This window comes from Anabrus simplex, chromosome 1, assembly GCF_040414725.1.
Source record: "Anabrus simplex isolate iqAnaSimp1 chromosome 1, ASM4041472v1, whole genome shotgun sequence".
NCBI lineage: Eukaryota > Metazoa > Arthropoda > Insecta > Orthoptera > Tettigoniidae > Anabrus > Anabrus simplex.
In genome coordinates, this window is record NC_090265.1 from 519,897,285 (window position 1) to 519,923,790 (window position 26,506).

A 26,506-nucleotide genomic window follows, 5' to 3' on the forward strand; every position below is an offset into this window, starting at 1 on the left:
GACATATTGGGATAGAGAGTGCTAACCCTCTCGAGCTCCCACTCACATTGTCTTGAGGTGAACTTATTTTCTCAACCTATTCTTCGTTAATGTAAAACAAATTGTTCTTTTCTTAAGTTACCTCTTTAGCATGGGATTAGCCCTTGTATTAACGGCCTAGTGCCAAGTAGGTCTTAATCAAAGTGTATTAGGAGTGCAAGTTCGCCTCCTCTCAAATTGTTATTTTAGAGGTCATTTAATTAACCTGCTTTTCTTTTAATAGACCTCAGTAGATTGGGTATTTTACCCCTGTGTTTATGTCCGTTGAGGACAACTTGAAGGTGGAGTTTGGTGTGGCCTGGGAGAGGCTTAAATTTTGAGAGCGAGTGGCTCTTTTGAAAATTCTGGGTTGTATGCCTCATGGAGGTTTTTCAGTGTAATTTGGAGCAAGGGCTCCTAGGTATGAATGGGGTTTTCTCCCCCTCTGTTAAAACTTGTGTTTGGGGTAAAACTGAGCTGATTGCCCAAGCATTGTAAAGTCAGGGCGCGAAGCCCAAATTCTGTAAATATTGTAACTAACCCCTTTTGACTTGCTACTTTGTACCTGCCATGCTTGTTATTTCTTTGTTTTCGAAAAGAAAATATAACCTTGTTAAATTTTAAATTAATTTTACATTGCACTATAATTTCGTAGCTTGAAACCCATTCACACCCGCACCTTCTTTCACCTCTACCTACCGCTAAAACACGGTAACAATTATTATTATTATTATTATTATTATTATTATTATTATTATTATTATTATTATTATTATTATTACTGGATTTGTACGTGGATGAAAGAAACAGAGCGAAACAAATAGTTGTTGAATCCAAAAGGAAGTCATGGGAAGATTTTGGTAATAACCTGGAAAGGCTAGGTCAAGCAGCAGGGAAATCTTTCTGGACAGTAATAAAGAATCTTAGGAAGGGAGGGAAAAAGGAAATGAACAGTGTTTTAAGTAATTCAGGTGAACTCATAATAGATCCCAGGGAATCACTGGAGAGGTGGAGGGAATATTTTGAACATCTTCTCAATGTAAAAGGTAATCATCATGGTGGTGTTGCAAACAGCCAAGCTCATGGGGAGGAGGAAAGTGATGTTGGTGAAATTATGCTTGAGGAAGTGGAAAGGGTAGTAAATAAACTCCATTGTCATAAGGCAGCAGGAATAGATGAAATTAGACCTGAAATGGTGAAGTATAGTGGGAAGGCAGGAATGAAATGGCTTCATAGAGTAGTAAAATTAGCGTGGAGTGGTGGTAAGGTACCTTCAGATTGGACAAAAGCAGTAATTGCACCTATCTATAAGCAAGGGAACAGGAAGGATTGCAACAACTATCGAGGTATCTCATTGATTAGTATACCACACAAAGTATTCACTGGCATCTTGGAGGGGAGGGTGCGATCAGTCGTTGAGAGGAAGTTGGATGAAAACCAGTGTGGTTTCAGACCACAGAGAGGCTGTAAGGATCAGATTTTCAGTATGCGCCAGGTAATTGAAAAATGCTACGAGAGGAATAGGCAGTTGTGTTTATGTTTCGTAGATCTAGAGAAAGCATATGACAGGGTACCGAGGGGAAAGATGTTCGCCATACTGGGGGACTATGGAATTAAAGGTCGATTATTAAAATCAATCAAAGGCATTTATGTTGACAATTGGGCTTCAGTGAGAATTGATGGTAGAATGAGTTCTTGGTTCAGGGTACTTACTGGAGTTAGACAAGGCTGTAATCTTTCACCTTTGCTGTTCGTAGTTTACATGGATCATCTGCTGAAAGGTATAAAATGGCAGGGAGGGATTCAGTTAGGTGGAAATGTAGTAAGCAGTTTGGCCTATGCTGACGACTTAGTCTTAATGGCAGACTGTGCGGAAAGCCTGCAGTCTAATATCTTGGAACTTGAAAATAGGTGCAATGAGTATGGTATGAAAATTAGCCTCTCGAAGACTAAATTGATGTCAGTAGGTAAGAAATTCAACAGAATTGAATGTCAGATGGGTGATACAAAGCTAGAACAGGTCGATAATTTCAAGTATTTAGGTTGTGTGTTCTCCCAGGGTGGTAATATAATAAGTGAGATTGAATCAAGGTGTAGTAAAGCTAATGCAGTGAGCTCGCAGTTGCGATCAGCAGTATTCTGTAAGAAGGAAGTCAGCTCCCAGACGAAACTATCTTTACATAGGTCTGTTTTCAGACCAACTTTGCTTTACGGGAGCGAAAGCTGGGTGGACTCAGGATATCTTATTCATAAGTTAGAAGTAACAGACATGAAAGTAGCAAGAATGATTGCTGGTACAAGCAGGTGGGATCAATGGCAGGAGGGTACTCGGAATGAGGAGATAAAGTCTAATTTAGGAATGAACTCGATGGATGAAGCTGTACGCATAAACCGGCTTCGGTGGTGGGGTCATGTGAGGCGAATGGAGGAGGATAGGTTACCTAGGAGAATAATGGACTCTGTTATTGAGGGTAAGAGAAGCAGAGGGAGACCAAGACGACGATGGTTAGACTCTGTTTCTAACGATTTAAAGATAAGAGGTATAGAACTAAATGAGGCCACAACACTAGTTACAAATCGAGGATTGTGGCGACGTTTAGTAAATTCACGGAGGCTTGCAGACTGAACGCTGAAAGGCATAACAGTCTATAATGATAATGTATGTATGTGTGTATGTACTATTATTATTATTGTTATTCATACATCTTCATTATAAGCTCTGATGAATTTCGGCTGCTGGTCTGCAAACATCTGCGAACAAACAACGTGCATCCGCAATCCTCTGTTTGTAACTAGCCTTGTGGTCTCGTTTAGTTACACATTTCTTATCAAAAATCGAATGTAGCTTTCGTCACCTTGGTCGACCTCTACTTATCTTAACTCTCTGGCCGTGTCCGTTGTTCTCCTTCCTAACCTATCTTCCTCCGTTCCCCTGACATGACCTCACCACCAAACTTGTTTTATACGTACATATCCATCCATCGATTTTCTTCTCAACTTAGCCTTTATCTCCTCACTCCAAGTAACCTTCTGCCATTTTTCCCACCTGTTTGCATCAGCATTCATTCGGGCCACCTTCGTTAGTTAACTGTTACTTCCATATTATGAATACGAAATTCTGAGTTCACACAGTTTTCACTGTCGGTCTGGAAACATACATACATACATATTATTATTATTATTATTATTATTATTATTATTATTATTATTATTATTATTATTATTATTATATTCTAAAAGTTGTATGTATTTCATTTCCTCATCTGATTACCTCGTTGTACTTCCTCTGAAATGTTGTTATAATATCCCACTTCGTCATGTTAAAATACTCCTATTTATCTGGAATCATTGCAATTAGAGCTTTAGAATTCCTAGGGCTACCACACTGACCGACTAAATAAGTGGATCACTTGAATTTTCGAAGGAAAAAGCATGTTAAATTGTCAAATGTTTGTTTTGTTATCTACATTGATAATTTTCATGAAAAAAATGTAAGTAATGTTATTGTTACCCTTAGTTACTTAGGTAATTTTTTCATGAAAATAATCACTGTAAACAATAAAACAAATGTTTCACAATTTAACATGCTCCTTCCTTCGAATATTCAATTGATCCATCAGTTTTTTTCCGGTCGGTGTATAAGCATTTGTTTTGAGTTGACTACTTCTAGTACTAATAATAATAATAATAATAATAATAATAATAATAATAATAATAATAATAATAATAATAATAATAATAATAATAATAATAATAATAATAATAATAATATGCCCTAACCTATCACTTGCAGAGATTTTGATTTAACGGCATTACGCTGCCCGCGCGTCAATTTCGAAGTTCCATTTGACACTCACAGTGGACAGAGGAAACCATACAATTGTTGGGAGATCTCTGGTAGATTTTTAATTAATATTTTCGGGTAAATACCAAATGTGTCAAGAGAGATCTTTTACTCACCGACAACTCATAACACGACTTCTCCGCCCTTCGAAAATCCGATTACCTCTGGTGGTACTGAACCAAGATCTCTACCACTAATCCATAAAGAGAGCTAGATCAGAGTTTAAATAGACAAACCGGAAACAGAACCTATTTTATTGGAGTAAGAATGTTTAAACTTGACGCGAAGATGGTTTTAAAAACAATATAGTATGTGTCTATGCATGGATCATGAAATTCAAGACCCTTTAATTTAAACACATATTTCTATAGTATCGAACTGCTTGCAGAAGTTATGAACATAGAGGGGAAACCATATTAGTGAACAATAACATTTGTTCACGAATTGAGTTCCCAGCAACAGAACACACACACCGCGTGGCTTGATTGGCCTTGACCTACCAAACGACCACTGCTCAGCCTAAAGGACTGTAAATTAACAGGACACGCGTGACCAGTGTTAGTAATCATCTTAGCTGTCATTGGTAGCTTTCAAAACCCTAAGTTTTCTGTAGGAAAGTAAATAAGTAAATAGCCTTATAAATCCTCTAAGGGCTATGGCCTCCTGCAATGCAGGGACAATGCTCTTTTTTTTTTTTTGCTAGGGGCTTTACGTCGCACCGACACAGATAGGTCTTATGGCGACGATGGGATAGGAAAGTCCTAGGAGTTGGAAGGAAGCGGCCGTGGCCTTAATTAAGGTACAGCCCCAGCATTTGCCTGGTGTGAAAATGGGAAACCACGGAAAACCATCTTCAGGGCTGCCGATAGTGAGATTCGAACCTACTATCTCCCGGATGCAAGCTCACAGCCGCGCGCCTCTACGCGCACTGCCAACTCGCCCGGTAATGCTCAGTTGAACTCAAGAGGTGAGCAGGTTCTGAAGAGCATTATTTCCTAGTTTGCTTCGTTAGAACGTATTACTGCATGTTGTACATTTGTGTAGTCTCACCTCCAAGTGGATACAAATGTGTGTTTCGAAATCAACAATTCTCGAAAACATATTACTACATTCTTGAGCCTTCGTGGCTCAGACGGCAGCGCGTCGGCCTCTCTCCGCTGAATACCATGGTTCAAATCCCGGTCACTCCATGTAAGATTTGTGCTGGACGAAGCGGAGGCGGGACAGGTTTTTCTCCGCTTACTCCGGTTTTCCCTGTCATCTTTCATTCCAGCAACACTCTCCATTATCACTTCATAGCATTTATCAGTCATTAATAAATCACTTTGGGAGTGGCGACCCCATCGTCCTAATAGCCTATATCTGCTTCATTCATTACATCCGTGACCCGGTCACAGTCTGGAAAACAGGTTGTAGGTTTCATATAATAATAAGTACTGCCATCAGCACTGTTAATAAGATGGCTTTGATATTTTATGATGATTACAATTCTTGACACTTGTACAGTTTTTTCCCCAGGAAGAGTTGAGATTCCTTCTTTGTTAAAGCGTACCCCCGCACATTTCTTTCTTGAATAGCTTCCTCAGTATGTTTGTTGAGGTGTCTTTTAAGTTCTTGAGATTTTCCCCACGTGAAAATTCTCTATTACATACTTTACACTTGCGTGTCCTCTTTTCGCTATACCTTCCGCGATGATAGAAGATCACCACTTCATGTGAATGTCTTAATTTCTATTTGACACCAGTCTTACTACTTCCCTGAGTGATCAGAAGAAGGCAATCATGATTTTTAATTTAATTTTACCGATGGAGAATGTCATATCAACAAAAAATGAAAGTATTCTGCCTTTTACAATCGTGGTTTCAATCGTATAACTGTTTTTAACAACAGCTTTCATCAGCACACTGCATTTTATATTCAAAGCCGGCATTAAGAATTTAAATTCCATCATTACTGACTAAATTTAAATTATAATATCCAAGGCATTTTCAAAATCCACGTAGCTGTGTCGTTCATAAAAGTTAAAATGTTGACCAAGTCGTTAGTACTAGTTGTAATGATTGGCTAATTCATTAATACTTAACTGCCTGAACCATTCCTTTTTCGATTTCGGTTTCTCAGGCTATTTTCATAACAAAAGGCGTAATAAAGACATTAAAATTGAATTCCAGTGCAAAAATCCGCACAAGAAGTGAAAGTTGTGTGTGCCCATATGGGCGCGCTATGCAGATATGTGAGCATAAATAATATTTTTGCAGAATTCATGTTATGTTCACAAAATCATGTATACATTTTGCTAAATCACAAGCATAATCATACTGGCAAACTTGTAAGCTTATTTCCAGATATGTATAAATATTGTAGCTGTTTTTATCAACAAAAGTACAAATAAACAAATATACTAAATTATGTTCTAGGTAGAAGCAAAATAAATTTAAAAAATCACATACAGTAAATGGAAATTGTGTCGATTCCTTCTATCTGACACGCTTGAAAGCAAGTAACAAAGGACTAACATCACACCTGGGGCATTTTCTCGCCTTTCGATAGTTACTCAGTTCGTATCCGCATGTTGTTTTCCCATACTGTTCATTTCATGCGATTCATTTGGAAGCAAGCCACACACAGACCAAAATCGCACTTAGAACATTCTCTCCTCGTTCGTGAAGCACATCTCTCACACGCGCATCGTTAAGCACAGGTACTTTGATATGTAATCCGATGTTTGAAGTGATTACCAACTCAGCAGGCGCCTGCAATTGTCTCCTAGATAAGTCCCCAAGAGTGCCCCATCATGTTCATCAGACAGAGTCCCACAATCCGGAGGCTCCAGAAAAGTCAATTTTTTCGATGATATTCAATATTTCATTCATAAATTCAGAACTCTCAAAACAGAAATATGTAGTTTTCTGCTATCGTAAGTTCCTAGCGTGCTCAGCCGGGCACGCTGACTAATAAAGCATAAAATTTCTATCTTTGTAAACAACATCGTGAACATTCCGCAGAAGTATGAGCATGTGAACATTCATTTATTTCAAAATTTAACAGATTACCTCTAAGATATTCTCAAAATTATAATATTCTTACTTTGTATTGAAGAACATGGTCACTGACTTTCAAACTCGAACTAATGTATGTTATTGTTGATCTGATGTACTCTCTCACTCTGGTTTGAAATAAACATTCCCTATTATCTCTTAGAATATTATTGTAATTACTGGAAAATAATCATTGTGGTAACATGTCCGCTCTTGGAGAAATAGGCAACGAGCCAAATACACAAACTCAGTGCCCATATGGGCGTAAGATACATGTATATGGATTTTTAAATGCCTGATGGTGGAATTTAAATTATGCGATACGGCCTTGAACATCAAATGCAATGTGCTGATAAATACTGTTGTTTTAAAAGCATGATAGTGATATCAAAACCTCAGAACTGTTCGATAATACCCTATTCATTTTATAATTATTATAACTAACTTTTTCAGTCGTGAAATACTTGCAATTTTTGTAAACAATTTGCACATTGATGCAATTTTGTTCCGTATATATCGTCTTCGTGTCTCCTATATTGATAACCTACTTATCACACTAGAATTGTGAGAATATGTTTATTAACTGGAGTGTAAGTTGCGATTAAATTATGGCTTCTTGGAAGTGAATGAACAATTAGTCTGCCCTGTAGCTCTATTCAAAGTTATAAATACAGCTTACCTCGTAGACTGATGCCGTTCGTCTGTTGTTCTGATAATGTGTGTAGCGTGACCTCCAGGCTTGTATAAGTACTAAGTACTGTAGGACAGAGTGGGGAGGTAAGTGGATACAAGAGCAAATGATAAAGTACGTCACTAGGCCATCTCCTTTAACTTCGAAGACACAAGTTATAACAATAACAAATGGAACTGATGCAATACTTTTCTACCTAACGTCAAAGAGGCAGATAAGAAACAGTTTGAAATGATTGCTTGATCATGATAGTGATACTTTCAAGGACAATATCAGAAAAATCTTTTGTTCGTCTCCTTGGTTGAAAGATCATTGACTTGATTAGAGTGTACTGGTTTCGATTCCCTATGGAGTCGGGGATTTTAGCCGCATCTCGTTAAATCCTCGAGCTCAGGAATTATGTATGTATATTTGAATCAGTACGCGCCATTTCACACATGAGGCGTTTGGGATACGGAGGAAAAAACCAAATACTTGCTTCAAGGAAAAGTATTATTTCAAATTATATCATTCAGGCGAACTCAAGGAAAATAGACTAACAAATGTTCTCTATATTTTTCAGATACAAATATTTACTCAGGAAACGTACAATTGAATCTTTTTCTATTCTCTATATTTTACATTATTAATATTTTCAAGGATGGAATATAAATAGATTAGGAGGCTACAACGTAAGTTATCTCCACCCAAATGTTATGTTACAATAAATCACATTATATCACTTATTCTTAGTCAGTCAAGTAGCTCGGCTTCTTGGATGATGGTCAGAGTACTGGCCTTCAGTTCAGAGGGCCCTGGGTTTGATTCCAGGCTGGGTCGAGGATTTTAGCTGTGAATTATTATCTTGTTCTGGGACTAGGTGTTTGTGTTCATCTTAATACCCTTCTCTCCGTAAACATACAACACACCACAATGCGGAAACATACAACAGTGAATACGTCTGCCCACATGAATTCAGCGTCAGAAAGGACATCCGACCATAAAACAGAGTCAATTCCATGTGTACGACACAGTTTGAATCTGCAACCCCACTAGTGAGTGAGAAAAAGTGGAATAAAAGCTGCCCTTAGACCTCCTTAACAGTTGTGTAGGTTACTCTTTTCTGATCTTACTATTTGGAAGTACGGTAGAACGTCAATAAATTGAACTAACTGATGTTCAGACCTGTTCGGAGTCTCGCCTCGTTCGAATTCAGATTTTTGAACATACAGCGAAAATGACACAAGAAAGTTATTTTAACTACATATTATATTTACATTAAAGACTTTAATAGACCTACAAACTGAACTGCAATCAGCATTAGACATTTCAAAAAGTTCTTGATCTTTTTTGAATTGTTACTGAGATTCTCACCTTGATTTTCAGCTACGTCTTTATCTTCATCTGTAGGGGCTCAACTATCCGTTACAGCTGTCGGAATTCCGTCATCGTTCAAAATTTGGTAGCCGAGGTTATTTAGGTTAATATTCAATCATTCGTTAGCATCGTCCTTATCACAATCTACGAAGCCGGGTATGGCATGGCATTTTCTCTTGCTTTTATACCTTCAGGGAACAACGTTCATATTACGTTTTTTTTAATGTTCTGACAAACTATCCCAAGCATCAGTAACCATAAAAACGCAGTCCCTCAAGATTTTTCTTTCGTACATATAATAATGAATACGTTATTGGCTTTACGTCCCACTAACTACTTTTACGGTTTTCACACGACATCTCAAAGGGGTTTATGAAACATAATCCTAAATTTAAATTACTTTTAAGTTCGAGAGATTGAATATTACAACTAACTTGCAAATATTGATTGTTACATGTAAATTCATCTGGAGATAAACAAATTCATCGTCACTGCAGAAACTTTGTCACTAATTAGTTCTTTACCAGACCTCATCTATGTTGCTTAATTCATCTTTATTCCAGAAACTTTGTCACTAATTAGTTCTTTACCAGACCTCATCTATGTTGCTTAATTCACCTTCACTGCAGAAACTTTATCACTAATTAGTTCTTTACCAGACCTCATCTATGTTGCTTCATTCTTCTTCACTGTAGAAACTTTGTCACTAATTAGTTCTTTACCAGACCTCATCTATGTTGCTTAATTCATCTTCACTGCAGAAACTTTGTCACTAATTAGTTCTTTACCAGACCTCATCTATGTTGCTTCATTCTTCTTCACTGTAGAAACTTTGTCACTAATTAGTTCTTTACCAGACCTCATCTATGTTGCTTAATTCATCTTTATTCCAGAAACTTTGTCACTAATTAGTTCTTTACCAGTCCTCATCTATGTTGCTTAATCCATCTTCACTGCAGAAACTTTGTCACTAATTAGTTCTTTACCAGACCTCATCTATGTTGCTTCATTCTTCTTCACTGTAGAAACTTTGTCACTAATTAGTTCTTTACCAGACCTCATCTATGTTGCTTAATTCTTCTTCACTGCAGAAACTTTGTCACTAATTAGTTCTTTACCAGACCTCATCTATGTTGCTTAATTCATCTTCACTGCAGAAACTTTGTCACTAATTAGTTCTTTACCAGACCTCATCTATGTTGCTTAATTCATCTTTATTCCAGAAACTTTGTCACTAATTAGTTCTTTACCAGACCTCATCTATGTTGCTTAATTCATCTTTATTCCAGAAACTTTGTCACTAATTAGTTCTTTACCAGACCTCATCTATGTTGCTTAATTCACCTTCACTGCAGAAACTTTATCACTAATTAGTTCTTTACCAGACCTCATCTATGTTGCTTCATTCTTCTTCACTGTAGAAACTTTGTCACTAATTAGTTCTTTACCAGACCTCATCTATGTTGCTTAATTCATCTTCACTGCAGAAACTTTGTCACTAATTAGTTCTTTACCAGACCTCATCTATGTTGCTTCATTCTTCTTCACTGTAGAAACTTTGTCACTAATTAGTTCTTTACCAGACCTCATCTATGTTGCTTAATTCATCTTTATTCCAGAAACTTTGTCACTAATTAGTTCTTTACCAGTCCTCATCTATGTTGCTTAATCCATCTTCACTGCAGAAACTTTGTCACTAATTAGTTCTTTACCAGACCTCATCTATGTTGCTTCATTCTTCTTCACTGTAGAAACTTTGTCACTAATTAGTTCTTTACCAGACCTCATCTATGTTGCTTAATTCTTCTTCACTGCAGAAACTTTGTCACTAATTAGTTCTTTACCAGACCTCATCTATGTTGCTTAATTCATCTTCACTGCAGAAACTTTGTCACTAATTAGTTCTTTACCAGACCTCATCTATGTTGCTTAATTCATCTTTATTCCAGAAACTTTGTCACTAATTAGTTCTTTACCAGACCTCATCTATGTTGCTTAATTCATCTTCACTGTAGAAACTTTGTCACTAATTAGTCTTTACCAGTCCTCATCTATGTTGCTTAATTCTTCTTCACTGCAGAAACTTTGTCACTAATTAGTTCTTTACCAGACCTCATCTATGTTGCTTAATTCATCTTCACTGTAGAAACTTTGTCACTAATTAGTTCTTCACCAGTCCACATCTATGTTGCTTAATCCATCTTCACTGCAGAAACTTTGTCACTAATTAGTTCTTTACCAGACCTCATCTATGTTGCTTCATTCTTCTTCACTGTAGAAACTTTGTCACTAATTAGTTCTTCACCAGTCCACATCTATGTTGCTTAATTCTTCTTCACTGCAGAAACTTTGTCACTAATTAGTTCTTTACCAGACCTCATCTATGTTGCTCAATTCACCTTCACTGCAGAAACTTTGTCACTAATTAGTTCTTTACCAGTCTTCATCTTTTTTTCCAGAAACTTTGTCACTAATTAGTTCTTTACCAGACCTCATCTATGTTGCTTAATTCATCTTCACTGTAGAAACTTTGTCACTAATTAGTTCTTTACCAGATCTCATCTATGTTGATAAATTCATCTTCACTGTAGAAACTTTGTCACTAATTAGTTCTTTACCAGTCCTCATCTATGTTGCTTAATTCTTCTTCACTGCAGAAACTTTGTCACTAATTAGTTCTTTACCAGACCTCATCTATGTTGCTTAATTCATCTTCACTGTAGAAACTTTGTCACTAATTAGTTCGTCACCAGTCCACATCTATGTTGCTTAATCCATCTTCACTGTAGAAACTTTGTCACTAATTAGTTCTTTACCAGTCCTCATCTATGTTGCTTAATTCATCTTCACTGCAGAAACTTTGTCACTAATTAGTTCTTTACCAGACCTCATCTATGTTGCTTAATTCTTCTTCACTGCAGAAACTTTGTCACTAATTAGTTCTTTACCAGACCTCATCTATGTTGCTTAATTCTTCTTCACTGCAGAAACTTTGTCACTAATTAGTTCTTTACCAGACCTCATCTATGTTGCTTCATTCTTCTTCACTGTAGAAACTTTGTCACTAATTAGTTCTTTACCAGACCTCATCTATGTTGCTTAATTCATCTTCACTGTAGAAACTTTGTCACTAATTAGTTCTTTACCAGTCCACATCTATGTTGCTTCATTCTTCTTCACTGTAGAAACTTTGTCACTAATTAGTTCATTACCAGACCTCATCTATGTTGCTTAATTCTTCTTCACTGCAGAAACTTTGTCACTAATTAGTTCTTTACCAGTCCTCATCTATGTTGCTTAATTCATCTTTATTCCAGAAACTTTGTCACTAATTAGTTCTTTACCAGACCTCATCTATGTTGCTTAATTCATCTTCACTGTAGAAACTTTGTCACTAATTAGTTCTTTACCAGTCCACATCTATGTTGCTTAATTCTTCTTCACTGCAGAAACTTTGTCACTAATTAGTTCTTTACCAGACCTCATCTATGTTGCTTAATTCATCTTCACTGTAGAAACTTTGTCACTAATTAGTTCTTTACCAGTCCTCATCTATGTTGCTTAATTCTTCTTCACTGCAGAAACTTTGTCACTAATTAGTTCTTTACCAGTCCACATCTATGTTGCTTAATTCTTCTTCACTGCAGAAACTTTGTCACTAATTAGTTCTTTACCAGACCTCATCTATGTTGCTTCATTCTTCTTCACTGTAGAAACTTTGTCACTAATTAGTTCTTTACCAGACCTCATCTATGTTGCTTAATTCATCTTCACTGTAGAAACTTTGTCACTAATTAGTTCTTTACCAGTCCACATCTATGTTGCTTCATTCTTCTTCACTGTAGAAACTTTGTCACTAATTAGTTCATTACCAGACCTCATCTATGTTGCTTAATTCTTCTTCACTGCAGAAACTTTGTCACTAATTAGTTCTTTACCAGTCCTCATCTATGTTGCTTAATTCATCTTTATTCCAGAAACTTTGTCACTAATTAGTTCTTTTTAGCAGACCTCATCTATGTTGCTTAATTCATCTTCACTGTAGAAACTTTGTCACTAATTAGTTCTTTACCAGTCCACATCTATGTTGCTTAATTCTTCTTCACTGCAGAAACTTTGTCACTAATTAGTTCTTTACCAGACCTCATCTATGTTGCTTAATTCATCTTCACTGTAGAAACTTTGTCACTAATTAGTTCTTTACCAGTCCTCATCTATGTTGCTTAATTCTTCTTCACTGCAGAAACTTTGTCACTAATTAGTTCTTTACCAGTCCACATCTATGTTGCTTAATTCTTCTTCACTGCAGAAACTTTGTCACTAATTAGTTCTTTACCAGACCGCATCTATGTTGGTTCATTCTTCTTCACTGTAGAAACTTTGTCACTAATTAGTTCTTTACCAGACCTCATCTATGTTGCTTAATCCATCTTCACTGCAGAAACTTTGTCACTAATTAGTTCTTTACCAGTCCTCATCTATGTTGCTTTGCATACTGAATTTTATTAAATTACCTGCAGCTGTTTTCTCGTGATGTGTGTACTTATATACAGACAGGCAGAGAGAAATTACGGAAAATTGAAAAGTGCACATCTTTGTTACTGTGGACACGACCGATGCAGAAGTACCATCCTTTTTAAATTCTGAGCAATGTATAGGCAAAAAATGTATTTTATACATATAGAAGTAACCTAATGAAACTACTTCAACCCCTATTTCACTTCTTTTCAAGCCCCGCTTAAGTGGATTTTCCAAAAACAAAAGATACGTGTTTCTTTATTTTTAATGAAGCTTCCAAATACCAATTTTCACGTCAGTAACGTCTTCAATTTTTGATATATCAGTATCCTAATATAAATAATTCAATCCCAGTCCTTTTTATCCCCCCTAAAGTGGATTTTTCGGGAACAGAAAAATGCGTGATATAGATGTTGATTCCCATAGGGAATCTGAAATATTTGTTCCGAATGAGTAAATTTATAATACCAATATAAATGGTCCGTTATTGGACATTGCATAGTGTATTGGCGCTGCCAGTGGCTACAATTAGCCTATGCAGTGGCCTCCACGGTGTGCACTAGCCAGCGTCTTGGTAGGTGTGCTAGGTACCAACTGATGAGCCCAGCCTAGCACACGGGAGCGAAACGCTGGCAACCAGGAATGAGTTAGCTGGAAAATTTATAATGTCCAATAACGGACCATTTATATTGGTATTAGAAAAATATGTGTTAAATTATTTTAAAAGAAATTAATAATACCAATTTACATGTCTGTAAAGTCTTCAGTTTTTCAGATGTAAGTATCCTCAAAAAAGGTATTCAACCCATTTTTCATCCCCTTAAGAGAATTTTCCAAAAACCAAAAAAAAAACTTGTTTCTTTATTTTTAGTATATTCCAAATACCAACTTTTACGTCTGTAAACTGTTTAGATATTTGAGATATAGATGTCCTCATTTAAACAGTTCACCTCTATTTTCACCCCCTTAGTGACTGAATATCCAAAATTTCCTCCCGTCTGGTGACCATGATCGTTAAGGCATTGAAGTCTAAACGGTCTGATACCGATGTTAGCCAGTTCGAGTTCCGTTGGTCGAAAAAATTTCACCATCAGAATGTTGGCTGGCAGGGTAGGGGAGGTGGTGGTATACAATTTCTAATCACTAGATTGCGTGCGAAAAGCCTGGATTAAATTCCAAACCTTTCCGCAGTGCTCATATCGCCCCCACAACCCTCGTTGGCGGGCATTTGGAAGTTAAGATTTCAGTCATCTCTAGGACTCGGTTGTAGTCTCTCAACCAAATAAAAAGGAATATGTGGGCATGAGCACTCCACTGGCAGGACTTACACTTAAAATCAACCCAGGAGAATTCATTCAGTTATAACGTAACTGACTAATGCAGAAAAATCTTGTATTGGTGACGACCATGCAAAAAATGGGTGCGCTTTGTTGTCCCTGAAATACTCTCGGCCTCACACCATACCCAATACTTATTTGCTGATATCTCCGAGAGACTAAACCTCTTGGCTGCCACCACGAGAACATCATCAAATACGATGGGGGGATGTTGCTTCCTTGGCATAACGTAGGACGCTTATATAGCGGTGACGGCCCCTCCCCACCGTCATCCGTGGCGACCATCCAAAATGTTAGTGCGTTTTGTCGCTCCCGGAATCCTTTTGGACGCACACCTTACTTCGAATAACAAGTACAGTGAACAACACAGCAAGCATCCACAGTGGTGATGGCACCTCCCCGCCAATACTCGTGGCGACCATCTACAGTAGATCAGGGCCATCCAAACAGTGCTCCCCGAGCGCTAGCGCGCTGGCAGCGCTCTAAGCTAGTGCTTCGAGCGCTTTGAGGAAAGGTAGTTTCGGTAGTGGTGGGAGGAGCTTGGCTGGCTGAGCGAGCTTGATACACCAGGAGGCAATCTATGCAGAAGTCGCCAAGCTTAAAAACGTAATGGGAACAATTGTACGAATGATAAATTTTCTTCGCTCCCATGGACTCACGCACCGTCAATTCAAAGAGTACCGGGCGAGTTGGCCGTGCAGTTAGTGCAGACAGTGCTCCACACCTATTTCAATTAGAGTTGCTTGAACTGCAGTGCAATGTTCGTTTTAAAGACCGCTTTCTAATGTCACGAAGTTTAGAAGAATTTTACAGCGGCTTTCCGCAAGAAGAATACCCTGAAGAATACCCCCTTTTGTAAACACATGCATGTAAAGTTCTGTCAATGTTCGGCTGAACGTACATTTGCGAGCGTTCCTTTTCTGTTCTTAAGCTTAGCAAAAGTAAACATCGTGCAACGATGAGTGATATAAGCTTGCGTAATTGTTTAAGAATATTGGTAAAACTTTGTTCAATTTTCCTCTCAGATATGTTCAAATTTCAGTTTTGATTAAACCACATTACTGTATTCCTTACTTAACACTTGATTTCGTTTCCTGCATATTCCATACGTCGGAGTACATTTCGATTTGTATATGCGGTACATTTGTTATGGCAAACCAGCCCTATCAATATGATGTCAACAAACCCACAAAAGCCGTCGGACACACGACTGTACGTACGTATCTAGTCAGCGTGGTACGAACATCGTCTGTCTCAGGTCTCCTCGCTGCCACACTGTAGTGGTGGTAGAGAAAGGAGCGCTAGCCTGACTGCCCAGTGCTCCCCGAGCGCGGGCGCGCTCTCGGAGCACAATTGCTGGATGGCCCTGATCTAGATTGTTGGTGCGCATTATCGCCTCCGGAGTGCTTTCGGACGCGCACCGCCCCTATGAATACTTGCTTCTTTCTTCCCTATCAGAACACATAATCCTTGCCTTCTTATATAAAATGAATGCGGACTGCACGGTAAGCGACCTATTCAACGCTAACCTGTCTCTGTCTTGCGTTATTGTTAACTGTAATACATCGAATTGGTTCCGACTTTAGAGCAGAATGAAAGCTTACTATATCCTATGAGAAATTAAGAATATATAACTCGAAGTAAGGTCGTAAGAACCAACGACAGAGTTTCTTACGTATATTATATTGTTTGTTATCAGGGAATTGATGATTTAGGCAGTGAATTACTCTCCTTTGGCAGTCCATCCTGAACATATGTACATTTTAGAATATCTAGCGTCACTATCTCACTCAGGTCGATGATGTATCACACTCAATTAATATAATATTGTACATTGCATGTATTAAAAGCTGCCTTATTTGCATACAATAATATATTTTGTGGCAATAATAGGTTAGTACGTTTCCTTAGAAACAGTTTAGATATTTCAAACTTCGAAAAACTCACCGTAACACTGTTTTCAACTAGCATTTGTACCATTCTTCGCTCGGGAATTTGTTTTGGAATACAGATTTTCTTCGTGAATTTATGCGAATTTACATGCCAGTATTCAAACGTTTTACACGGCATGTGAACGTAACGTGAATTATGATAAAGATGATCAAAGTCGACGAAGAATGCGGATGATTACAGAGTTTATTGTACGGTGAAGTTCCTGGTCCTAAGTTCTAATTGCTTCTCGGTTGTTGTATCTCTGATCACTGGGGTGGCGCTATGGATGAAGACTCATGAAGCCCATCGTTAATGATAACCCCCCTTATTATCCGTTCAACCGAAAACAGTAAAATGGCTGTCGAGTTATTCCCGTTAACCCACCCTGAACGGACATTCACTAAGTGTTCCACGGGACTGAGATTAAAAATCAAAAATTGGATATTAATAATAATAATAATAATAATAATATCCAAAATTTCGTAAGCATCTACATTTTATAGTTGTACTATAAATACGTATACAGAATAAACTAACGGAAATAACATATTCTTAAACGTACGCTATATAGAGTCCTTTAATAGACCAAATTTAACAAATATATATTGGGAATAATCTTTCCTTAAACGCTGACTCCACATGATACCTTGACGTCATATGCACGTAATAACACAATTCTAAATTACAAATTGCATCCGTTTTGATCTAATTCCGCTGGACTTAGACTGAAAAACAATCCGTTAACGGCATCTTCCTTATTAATCCTCTTATCGAAAAGGTGCACATGAGAAAAGCGTTTTAGGAATTGATTTCCATTAAGGCTCATAGATTTCCATTAATGTTGGTCATGTTTATTTCGTGGGAGTGTAAAATCACTATCTCGATCTTCCTATAAACCCCAGACATTTCAGGAATGTAGAAGTAATATTGGCTCTAAAGCCTACCCAAGGACAGGTAGATTCTAAATATGAAGTTTGGTAGAACTTTATCCAGTAATTTTCAAGTTATAAGAATTCAGATAAACAGGCAAGGGCACTAAACCTTAAAAAAAAATGCAGATGGGCATTATTACATCTGAAACGGACAACGGTATGAAAATTTCCAGTGTCCTAACACATGGCCGTTACGATTTTATTTATATAGGTAAGAATGGGACATAGCATGTAAAACTGTCCGTTAATGATATCTCCCTCGTTGAACCTCTTACCGAATGTAATGTAATGTAATGTAATGTCGTATGGTTTTTAGTGCCGGGATATCCCAGGATGGGTTAGGCTCGCCAGGTGCAGGTCTTTCTATTTGACTCCCGTAGGCGACCTGCACGGCGTGATGAGGATGAAATGATGATGAAAGCAACACATATACCCAGCCCCCGTGCCATTGGAATTAACCAATTAAGGTTAAAATCGCCGACCCAGCTGAGAATCGAACCCAGGACCCTCTGAACCGAAGGCCAGTACGCTGACCGTTCAGCCAACGAGTCGGACTCTTACCGAATAAATACACATGAGAAAAAATGGAAATAGATAAAAGTTGATAGATTTCCATTCAGGCTGGCCTTGTATACTTTTTGGGAGAGTGAAATAACAGTTTCGGTTCTCTATAAACCCCCGATTAATTCCGGAAATTTTAATTGGTGTGGACATTAAAACCTACCATTGAACAGGTACTGTGTATGCTAAATATGAAGTTTGGTTGAAATATCTAGAGTAGTTTTCCAGTTATAAGAAATATGCTTTACAGGCACCCGTTTTTAAGCTAAGTCTGCTAGGACTTCGACTGAAAGACCGTCCGTTAATGATATCTACCTTATTAATCCTCCTATCGAAATGATGCACATAAGAAAAAAGTTTTAGAAATTGATTTCCATTAAGGCAGGTAGATTTCTATTAAATTTGGGAGTGTATAGTTTATGGGAGTGTAAAATTAAGGTTTCGTATAAACTACGAATCAATTCAGGGATTTAGAAGTAATTTTGGCCTTAAAACCTACCCAAGGATAGGTGGATTCCAAATATGAAGTTTGGTATAATTATATCTATTAATTCTTAAGCTATAAGAATTCAGACAAACAGACAAATAGACAGACACGAAAGCTAAAAATATATGCATATGGTCATTATTAGGGATAACTGAACGAACATTTCGCCAAAATAGTCAATGTTCAGATCCACGGTCTTTACGATTTGATTTATAATGATACTTTAAGTTATGTATTCTGGACCTTTACGGTCACCCTCACTCGTGGACAGTGTTGCCAACTTATATTTTCAAGATCCGAAAAATACTACTAAAATTTCGCTAAAATTCCGCCAAGAAATCCGATCTCACATAATGAGTAATAAAAGTGAGCAATATTGATAATAATAATAATAATAATAATAATAATAATAATAATAATAATAATAATAATAATAATAATAATAATAATAATAATAATAATAATAAAAGTAAATATCTGCACTCACTAGGATTAACCCTCTGCCTGCGAGCCGGTGAGCTGAAACTTGTAGGCGTTTTACTGCCGGGTGCAAACTAAGTGAATCCCCTACCTCAAGGGCCACACACAGAACAGGCCAGTTCATTAAACGGTCTTCCTTCATAGCATAAATATAAATTCTACTCTCTCACAGTTTTATTATCTATCGTCATTCGTCAACTAAGAGATAAGTAACATTTCCCCACGCATTGCAAATTTATGATACCATGATCTCATAACATCAAGTCCAAATAACATGTTTTCCTCATGTGGCTGCTAGTTCCTGACAAGAAATACGGAATAGCTCGGAGACAGACTGGAGTAGAAATTTTAAAAAACGTAAAATGGATAAAACACTAAATTCCGCTATAATATAGAATTCCGCCAAAAATCCGCTGTCCGCTAAATGATATATTTTTCCGCTGACAGTCTTCTAATTCCGCCAAATTTAGCGGAAAATCCGCTAATTTGGCAACACTGGAGGTTTTTTTAAACAAATCATACTACTACTAAAATTAATTCGTGACGAACTACTCCCCTGAGATGATCAGGTATGGGCGATACGCAATAAAATCCCATCAGCTATTGGCTTTCTTAATATATCAAATAAAGTGACAAAAAATCAATAACCCGCCAGTGCACGGGTCGCAAAAAGTTACATGAGTAAACGGGTTGGGTCTCACAGACCCATCATCATATTTCTTTTTTATAGTATGCTAATATATTTTTATTTTCAGTATTCATTCCCTCCTATTCCGAAAACATCATAAACACATTGCTGTCACAAAACCTTTGATGATTAACACTTACTTAACATTTTACAGAGCAATTCTCTAACCACAGCAAATTTACACACAATATTTTATTTGATCACACAATTCAGAACTTATCTAGTCAAAATTTATGAAATCGTCATAACCTAATCTTCACGATCCAGAATGTTCACTGGAACATTCAAATTTTAGCTTTACATTCACTGCACACAAATACGGAGGGTTCAAGATACATTTACTTTCTGCACAAACAGCACGAGTAGCGGGTCTTTTCTGACTTGCAGTATGCACGACGTCCTCTTTTATTTTCTGTATTTTCACGTCCTGCTTCTGCCGTCAACCCAGATATCCTTCTTGCAGTATCGCGAATACTCTTAGGAAGATATCTTGAGACACCTCTTTCTCTTAATTGTTCTTCAGTTAGAAACAAGAGTTTCTTAAAAAAAATATTCTGTTCCTTGCGTCTGGAGAGTTAGTGTTGTTGGCTCTGAATATTAAATATTCGTAAAAGCCTGTAATATTCAGCAACGCATAGAAGACGACAATTGTCCAACTTATGGTGTTTCGAGCCGTCCTTTCGTCTACACAGGCTACACCACCCTTTCCTGAATTATAGAATGTGACTTTTACAGGCTTTCTCTTTCCTTCTATACTTTCCTCAGTTTTATCGTCGCTGTGCATCGACGAGAGGAAAACCACAGTAAATTTCATCATCTGATAATGGTTCCTCCAATAATGCGGCAACTCGTTCCATATCACGTGGATTGCTGACATCATAACACTCCTTTTTCTTAGACCTACGAAGAAACGAACTCATTAGCCTAGGTCAACCCATTTTCAGTGTTACCTCTGTACTTAAAACCCAAGGAACTAAGGTGAAAGACAGCCGGGCTAGCTAAACCACGGATTTGGACAAGACGCTAAGTAATAATCGCCCTATAATCTTCTTTATGTACACGGTTAATATGGAAAGACTAAAATGCTTATGATAAAAAAAAACTTACACGACTGCACGGGTTGGGTCTCACAGGCCCACAGAGCACTTTAACTTATCACTGCTCACGTACTAAAGCAATCACTTCCATGTTCGTCTGCAGGAATACTACACCGGTGATAAAAGGAAGGTAGCAGAAGCCGGAAGTATGCAGCTATCACCGTCTATCAGAAAATGTTGGAAATACCAGCGCATGGGTCTCACAGACCCAACCCGTGCATTGGCGGGTTAAAGGGCATTTATGACGCAATGAAAGTCATTCATGGTAGATATTTGGGCCTGTTGTAGGAAAGAGCTATTTCAGATTGTTAAAAATTTGCACAGGTTAGTATAAGACGTTCTTTGTAAGGTACCTACTTTAACACCAATTGCGAATGTACATAAGCATTGTAATCTTCTTCCACTTGAGGCTTTACGTAAGAAAGCTGTAGCTGTAATGATTTATAAGTTAAGAAATAAATTGGTTCATACCAACACATTCTGTGTGACATATTCAAAAATTCACACATAAAATACTAGAAGGACTAATAAATTTCACACTGGTTTAAAGAACTCAATATGACTGAAAATCCGTGTGACATTATACTGCACATCTGCATAACTCACTTCCTGAGCATATTTGACAGGCTGTTTCGTTTTCTGTATTTAGACACAAACTTGTAAAACATTCACTTCAGAGCATATAAAAATATCTGTCCTCTTAACGTGTAACTCACTACCTGAATTTTTTCCTTACTTGCATTTGTACCCGTTTTTTGCACGGAAATTTCCAGTGGATTACGTGTTTCCTTCAGGAATTTATGCGAAATAACATGGCTCTACCATATTCACATGTTTAATTCGATATATTAAAATGATATTTTTGTACGGAAGCGCGTGGCAGTAAAGTTAAATATTATGAAGCTGAACAAAATTGAGAGAGTATGAGGACGATTGTACGGTATTGTACGGTACAGTTCCTGATCCCAAGTTATGTGAAATTCTCCGCGGTTCTCGGGTTGCATATTCTATCTCTGACCACTGGCGTGGCGCACTGATGTTGCCGAGCCCTACCTTAATATCTGTCCTATCGAAAAGAGCAAAACGGCTCTTTAGTTTTTTTCCGTTACTCATCTTGAAGTGACATGCACGACATCTCCCACGGAACTTGGAATAAAAATGCAATTTTTTCTAATCATCTGCATTATTATCCGTCGTCCGATAAAGACGTACATGGCATAAAGGGATGGAAGTAACATATTCTTAAACGGTCTTTGATAGACCTAATGTTAACGAAAATATTTGAGAATAATCTTCCTATAAATATCAACTCCATGTGATTGCCATGGCATCATATGCACCTGATAACACAATCCTAAGTATTTCCAAATGTACTGTTTAGTTTTGTTCAAATAAATAGAGAAGTTTTGCACTCGTCGAATATAGAAAACAACTGACTGACTGACTGACTGACTGACTGACTGACTGACTGACTGACTGACTGACTGACTGACTGACTGACTGACTGACTGACGGACGGACGGACGGACGGACTGACTGACTGACTGACTGACTGACTGACTGACTGACTGACTGACTGACTGACTGACTGACTGACTGACTGACTGACTGACTGACTGACTGACTGACTGACTGACTGACTGACTGACTGACTGACTGACTGACTGACTGACTGACTGACTGACTGACTGACTGACTGACTGACTGACTGACTGACTGACTGACTGACTGACTGACTGACTGACTGACTGACTGACTGACTGACTGACTGACTGACTGACTGACTGACTGACTGACTGACTGACTGACTGACTGACTGACTGATACCAAAGGGCCCTCATCTTCTATCTCACGTTTCCTCGGTGTTCATTTACATTAGGTGGGGTTAATTTTCAAGCCGAGCGAAATATTATGCATCCTTTGATTTTCTCCTGTTATGAATCTTTCAAATAACTGTAGGTCTGCGAGAGTGTCCGTCACCGGCTGTAGGGCATGAAGCCCGTACAAAATATTAATTTTATCCATCATTTGAAGAATAAGGGAAATTATTTACATAACTAAAGTTATTTAAAATGAAGGTGCGTTTCAAATATAGTCTACATATTCCACATATAATGAATAGTGTAAGAGATAATCTCTTCAGTGATTTTTAAATGATATGCATAACGAAACCTGCGTCTGGATGAGTAGACTCTAAATATGAAGTTTGGTGGAGATCTATTCAGCCGTTTACCCGTGATGGTGGAACAAACCAACAAGCAAACAAACAAAAAGACACGAAAGCTAAAAACTACTGATATGATCTTGAGTCGACCTAAGACGGATACATATATTAAAACATGGCAAAATAAATGACATTACAGATAGCGGACGCCCTGAAACTTTATAATATTAAACATCAAATTACTTAAGATATTCTGAAAATGTCTCTGTTATGTTAATTCTGCCACTTGTATTTGAAATGCATTACACTCGTATGGGCCAGGGCCCAGGTGCTCCTGTGTAACAAATAAATTCAAAACTATTATTCTTAAAGTGTCATAGATGATGGACACGCAGGTCTCGTCACCTGATTTTTCTAACACAAATGAACATTATGGCATCTCTGAGAAAGCTAACGTTAACAATAGACAGTCGATCAGAAATAATGAGAGCATGGTAGTGTATGTTTCTTGAATTGAATATTTTATCATACTTCATTTTAGTAATTAACAAAATATAATTTACCTCCCATGTAAATACAAACCCTGCGTATATCCACAAGGAATATTATATCAGTAGGTTCAGGTTTTTAATGAGAAAAGTTTACCTGTGAGTAATTCATACAATGCAGTACGCTCATTACATTTTATGAACAACAGTACACGCATGTAACCAAATATATTTACCATTAGTTGATGTACTCGTGCTTCGCTACGGAATTCTACATTGTTACAGAAGTCTAGGTTAAGCAGTGTACACGTTGTGAGTAAGACATCTTAAACTGCATAGCTCTTCACGTTACTCCAGGAACGTGACAGGGAAGTCTTTTCTCATGTGAAGACTTGGTTGGAGAATTTTCATTGTAATGGTAGGCCATTTTGCCTACTGTCAGTCACAATCAAGTTTGGGGATTTTCACTATATTTACAGGCCCACTTGCCTACTGCCGGTCACAATTGAATTCGGCAATTTTCATTATGATGGCAGATGCTCATTCTTCACTTGACTCCGTCGTGTCTTTGTGGTTTTCTGAGTTGAAGTCAACATACTGTTGGTCATTACACTTGCGCCGGTAGGAATGTCATGAATAAAATGAAATACTCGATCAAATGAAACCTCGCACATTTTCTCACTTTTAACGAACAGTACTAGGCTGCCGAAGGCCAAAGTTACAGAGTTGGAAAGACCAGGCTGCAGACAGCCGTGAACTCTCCTCTGCCATTATTCCGTTAAGTGTGCACACTGCTCATTCCAATCAGCGCTTCAGAGTAGGGATCGAATATCTGGAATACTATGATGAATCAGTATGTTACGTACCAGATGTATCAGAAAATTTATGAACCGGAGGAATGGCGTGCTAAAGAAGAAAGTTATCTAACTCCCCAGCTACTTCCCGCCAATATTCAGGCAGGTTGTATTACTCGGCATGCGGCAATAATCCCGTCTATTGGAGATGAGTGGCAGCAGAAGGCACAAAGCACATCATAACAAACAGAGGTCAATGTAATGTTATTGAACAGTTATCAGCTTTATATATTGTAGACCTTTACATTTAGTTTTCTTCTGACTCGCTGTTATTACGGCATGTAACGTATAAGGAGTCCTCCTTTCTTCCACGACTCCCTCTTGTCTTATTTCTCAAGCGATCATTCCTTTGAGGTTTTTAATTCATTTCTATAATCATATTCACAGTTTTCGTTGTTGATATGGACCGACGAAAAGCGTTTTTATAACTTAGGGCAACCATGACAAAAACGATCGCCAGTCAACATGATTGAACAATATTTTCATGTTAGCAACACTCATGGAGTAAGCATGAATTCCCTCATAGTCTTCCCCTTGTGTGTGTGTGTGTGGGGGGAGGAATAATACCCATGGTATCCCCTGCCTGTCGTAAGAGGCGACTAAATGTGACCCCAAGGGATCTGAACTTTGAAGCGTGCGCTGGCGACCTCGGGGCCTTAGCTGAGTCCCGGCATTACTTCCAGTTGAGCCAGGCTCATCGCTTTCATTTATCTTATCCGACCTACCTGGCACAGGCCAGAGTAAAGTGTGGCTTCCACCGAAGTCCCAGTCAATATCCATGGCTGTGACAATATGGAAGCTGCTGGGGTATGGGTAGTGCTGAGTAATGACATTCAGAGCACAACTAGCGCATGTTATGAAAGGTGCTGCTCACAGGGTCAGTCGTGCTGCAATAGTACTTTCTGACCCAGTGAGGAAAGCAATGGCAAACTACCTCACTCCTCATGTTGCCTAGTACGCCTCATTTTGGTGCTGCCATTGGTTTTTGGGGTTTCCTTATAGCAGCATAACCTTCGGTGGTGCTATTTGAGGATCCAACCGGCTTCTAGGCTGTTGACCTGACAGACAGACCTACCTTGGTCAATTCTTGTTCTTTTCTGACCCCGACAGTATTACGCGTGGAGGCGTCGGGAGTCTTTCATTTTCACACTCCTCGTGGCCCTTGTCTTTCTTAGGCCGATACCGTCAATTCTCAATCTGTCGGACCTCGTCCATTTTTATCTCTGTTTAGTGTTACATGGAGGAGCAGCAAGATACCCGTGCTTCGCTACGCTTTTAAACTGAAAGTTATTATTCGAAGTTTTACATTTTGGAGAGCCCACTGTCAGCTGGGCCTGTAAAATACGCCTTCAGTTTGTAAGTGAAACGGTTTTGGGAGAATGATTGTTGATTTTCTGATCCAACACTCATTTGAACCCCATACGGAAGAATTTGAATGATTTAAACCCTATCGTATTTAATATCTAGGATATAAAAGTGACCAATCTGTGAAATTTTGATTTTGTACCTCGAACAGTAATGGAGGAATAAATACTGTTTTTAGGGGTGAATAGTTTTAAATATTTATTAACATCCAGAAGACCATCATAGAAAAAAATAAGTTAGTGCCTGAAACGGAAGAATGGAATGGATATTTTGATTTTGAGAGTAAACCACCATCTAACCCACTTAGGGGAGAAGCATTTTGAAGTATACGATATTTTACACCTAGGACATAAAAGAAGGCCCTTCTCGTAAAATTACAAGTTTGTACGCTAAACGGTTTTGGAGGGATGAATAATTTCGTTTACGGAGCTGACCTCATTTGACACTTTAGGGGTTGAACGTAAAAAGTATTTCCTATTTCACATCTAGGATTTAAAATACCGCTGTTCGGAATTTTGTCTTCGTAGGTGGAACTGTTTCGGAGGAAGGAATGAATACATTTGTCTTCGGATCTTAACCTCCATTTAAATATCTGAGCGGTTAAATTTGTTGTTTAAAACCTAGGATATCGAAATGATCTAGTTTTTTGGGCTTAT

General features: G+C 37.9%; 1 protein-coding gene across 2 annotated transcripts in view; it reads right to left on the bottom strand.

Annotated features, from left to right (window-relative positions):
- LOC136868863 (cytochrome P450 9e2) overlaps positions 1-19,220 on the bottom strand; it is an 81,384-nt gene extending 62,164 nt beyond the window's left edge. The window contains exon 1 of one of the 2 annotated variants that reach the window (XM_068225049.1): positions 19,202-19,220. The gene's annotated coding sequence lies outside the window, so the exon portion shown is untranslated. Of the gene's footprint in view, positions 1-7,579; positions 7,653-19,201 lie in introns of those variants that run through there. The other variant, XM_068225048.1, reaches the window with a different exon arrangement.
- Positions 19,221-26,506: the final 7,286 nt, after the last annotated feature.